Below are 4,574 nucleotides of genomic sequence, written 5' to 3'. Positions count from 1 at the left end.
ATGTCGTGGGTCTTGTCCCGACTTCCATCTTTATCAGTTAGAGGCTTCATAGATAGTCAGTATAGTTGAGAAGTCTGTATCATTTATTTTATTAAATGTTTTAAAGACTAAAGTTGCCTTTTTATGGCGAGTTGTATATATTTTATTATACAGAGTTTTCTTTGGACTTAAAGTTTGTATTTAAGTTTTACGAACTTTTATTTCAGTTTTTAAGCTTTGTATGCTTGAATCAGTTTTCCGCTTGTAGTCAGCCAGGATGAGGGTTCGCTTGGGGATCAGCAATGGTCTTCGAGTGCCGGCCACATCCAGGGTGTAGGCTCGGGTCGTGACATAAGGTTACTTCTTATAATACAGTAAATCATTGTTAGAAACATGTAATGAATAATATACCCTTACACTGTTGGCTGAAGCATAACTTATATGGTTCAATTTATTCAGATATTTGTTTTTGTGGATGTTTTCTGTATTTCATGTTACTTCTGCTTGGAGTTGGTAGTATCTTTTCCTGTTATCAATTTATCGTAAACCTTTTCCTAACCAAACTCTACAACTACTGTCTAATTTTACAGCCTGGTTGTGTGAATTGGATTTTTCTGAATTTAAATAGCTCATCTCCTAAGCGGGGTGTTATTCTCTGCGCAATTTAAGGTTCTAGATGTATTGTTACGTGTCTCAGGATCTGCTTTGAATGGGTTAGAGACTTCAGCTGATTATTAGGAGATTAGTTTTCTTTTAGTCATTATCCTATTAACTAGTTATAGTTGTTCCTATTTTATAGGCATGTTAGCAGTCTTTAGCAGTCCATGTTCTGTATTAGTTGTACTGCCCCTCTACTTATTTAATCAGCTTGAAGTTCAATAAAATTAATTTTTCAGATTTCAATTTTTTTTGCTGTTTCAGTTAAATTAATAACATTTGGTATCAGAGCCCTACTTCTTAAGGGACTTGTGTGAGACTTGCGAGGTTCTTTTCTGAGTCTTTATCCATAAAATATTTTCTGCAATGTTGACACCCAATTTTGACCTAACATTTTCAAAATTCGTAACTTTTAAGTTTTATTTATTTAATAGTTCAAAATAATTTTTTAATAAGTTTATATATAACTATCCTTATTTAAGATTTTTTATCAGTTAATTTTAAAATTGCATTTTTACATGTCATTAGTTACGTTCTTTATATTTTTTTAATATTCATTTTATTTGTTACATTTATTAATATTAATTTTGATATTTTGCACAGTCTAAAAATTCATTCAAATACAGATATTTTATTTGATCAATAATTTTGGCCACAATTTCAAGCCCACAAATTAAACCCATTTAACAATTATTTTCGATATAAATTTTGGTTAAGTTAAAAAATAGGGGATAGAAATATTTTTCAAGATAGGATAAAAACCCTAAGACTTTTTACTCTCATATTCTCTTAGCCGTCACCACCTAAAACCCCAATTAATAGTCCATAAATTTTGCCGGAAATGGAGTTTTTCTCCAACAAACTCATAGCTCCGACCAGCGAGTTAAACCAGACAATTTCCCATCGCTGCCGGCCCCCAACCCCTTTTCCCATTACATTTTTTTCTTGTCTTGCAGGTAACCTATTGTCGTTTGAATGATCTCCGACCTCTATTCATCACTCTTGACATCTCCGGCGTAGAACAGAGCAACACCAGACCAGCAGCTCCGGCATCTAAACAACATCAAATCCGCGACCTAACAACCCAGAAACGGAGGCGACACCACCATGGATGCTCGCCACGCCCATCTCTCTCACGATGGGATAGTATAAGATCTGATCGGAAATCGTCAAACTCTGAGACAGGTAACTCCATTTTTATTGTTTGTTATGTCTTTTTTAGTTATTGTTTGTGAATATTGGTTGATTTTTCTTATTTTTGACCACTGCTATTCTTATTTTTTCATTATCATAATTTTCCGGATTGTTTGCTCCAGTTTATTTTTCTTTTTAAACTACTGTTTGTTATATTGATTTAAGTACGTTAATGGTTGTTTTTCTTTCATTACTGAAATTGTTTAAAGCTTTTTGTTGTTTAGTTTAACTTATTTTCTTTCATTTTCTAGGAAGAGATATAAATACAGTACTAGTATAATTATTAATGAATGTGGGTTAAAATTAATAAATGTTGAAGGGCACAATATGTTATCTCTATTTTTGTTATTATTACTTATTTAATTTCATAAAATGGTAATTTATGTGTTTAGTTGACAGACCATTGCCACTACCTTATTTATTTAGTTAACTATGGAAATTGGATGATTCATTCTTTTCTTTGCCTTGTTGATTTATTATTATTATTTTTATTATTATTATTATTATTATTATTATTATTATTATTATTATACATTTGCTTTATTTATGTTGTTTATTCAATTTATTATTATTTGTGAATGGGTACATATTTGAGTTCCTTTTTTCGGAGATTTGCTCTATTTTGCCACTGTTAATTCAATATTCATACTCTCTAGTCACTGTTACTTTTTTTCTTTCTATTGAAGTTCATCTTGTCCGTTTCTTCCGCTGATTTCTTTGTCACTGTCGGTGAGAGTGGGTGTTGCTACCCTTCAAATTATTTGTTAATACTTTTCCTTTCCATGTATATCTATAATGTTTAGCTTTATTTGGCTGCATTTAATTATAATTTGACTTTATTTATTGTTATTAAAATGTATTTTATTTATTATGTTGCCGTCATGTTGACTAAGTTAGACAATATTTGAATTTTATTTATTTTTCTATATCGTTTTGTCGTTACCAGCATGTTAGTGATAATCATTTGGTTATTTTATTCTATTTCACTACTCATTTTGTTGTGTTAATTATTATTTAAATATTGTTAATTACCTTATATTGTTCTCGTTAGCATATGATTATCATGCTGCTATTGTCTTATATTATTTATTATTGGTTTTATATGATACTGTGTTTTGAATGATTAGTTAAAATTGATCAATGAGAAAATCTTTTCGTCGATTTTGGAGGCCTTTACATTGTAAAAGACGGAAATTTAATTTAAGTTCATATATTTTGTTTGTTCAAAATGGCCAATGAGAAAATGTTTTCGTCGATTTTAGAGGCCTTTACATTGTAAAAGACGGAAATTTAGTTTAAGTTCATGTATTTTGTTTGTTCAAAATGGCTGATGAAGAAATTACCGTCGATTTCCAAGGCCTCTCATTTAATAAGACGAATTTTTATTTTTTAAGTTATTGTTTAATTCATTTATATATATTCATATTTATTTATTACTAACACTTTTACTAAGTGTCTTTACAGGTATTCGAAGTTGCTTCCCATTGAAGCTATTCGAACAAAGTTCGAACAATATTTTGATTCATTATCGTATATTATTGACGATAGACAAATATAGGTTGTTTCTTATATTGTTTACTTTATTACTTGTGTATATTGCATGTTTGTTATATTTGTATATTATTTTTACCTCCTCCTCAATTTGAAAAAATGAATTCAGTCGGGACCCACAATTGTGAATTTCGAATGATGCCTAACACCTTTCCTTTGAAATAACTTGAACTCCTTACCTAGAATCTTGGTTTCGTAGATATTTTTAATTGTTTTCCTAGTTTTTCCTAAAATTAGGTGGCGACTCCTTTAAAATTCGTTTATTCTTAAAAAAATTTTTAAAATTAAATCAATTGATTATTTTTTGAGTCACCGCGACGTTTCGCCCTATTTAAATAGAGTAGGGATGTAAACAGAATGACGACTTCCGCTAGGGATTGGAATGGTTCTAACCTTAAGATTAATTTATTTGGCTATGTGTTTTAACTGTGTACTTGTTTTATTTATTGCTTATATTGAATTGTGTCATTCATGACACCTGATTCCGCCAAACGACAAATAGATTGCATTAGGAAAAAAAGCGGTTACGTGGCTTACCACGGCTGTCCTTCAGAAAAAATTCAAGTTGAATTCTTTGGAAGTAATAAACGAATAGTTGGCTTGCGGTCATCCAACGTTGTTTATTAATCTTCACCCCGTTGTTTGTCCGACTTGGGTAATCGTCATTTCTAAACCAATTCTAGTCAACCTAGAGTAGAGCGAAACCAAATTCAAATCTAAGCATTAGCCTAAAATGGCTTAATACCTAAGGTGTATTAAGTTCATTAGTAAAACCGCCAAAAATCATGTCCAAGGTCCATAACCTAACGACAAATCATATTATTTGATATTTGAAAAATGTATGTGTGGAAACCTGATTGTTGCCTATGTGGGGGAGGGAATCTTAACCGTGCCTTATTTTGTAGGTATAGATCGATTTCCTAAATTCGACATGGTAGTGGTAGCTCCAGTTTTACCCAAGATGTGGTACAACGACCTCAATGCATTTCACAAAAGGGATCTCAACAAATATGTAGGGGCATTAACAGAACTCAGTAATATGGTTGGGTGGCCCGAGCTAATTGAAGTCCTTACGAGTTATTGGGACAACGAGAAAATGGTGTTCCAATTTAGAATCATGGAGATCACCCCAATAATTGAGGAAATTTGGGACGGAATAGACACAGTTGGTACAGGACTTGAAAGAAGAGTGA

Source organism: Solanum stenotomum, unplaced genomic scaffold (assembly GCF_019186545.1).
Source record: "Solanum stenotomum isolate F172 unplaced genomic scaffold, ASM1918654v1 scaffold33904, whole genome shotgun sequence".
In the NCBI taxonomy this organism is placed as follows: Eukaryota; Viridiplantae; Streptophyta; class Magnoliopsida; order Solanales; family Solanaceae; genus Solanum; species Solanum stenotomum.
The sequence above is the reverse complement of the archived record's forward strand: the minus strand, read 5'-3'. Positions refer to the sequence as shown.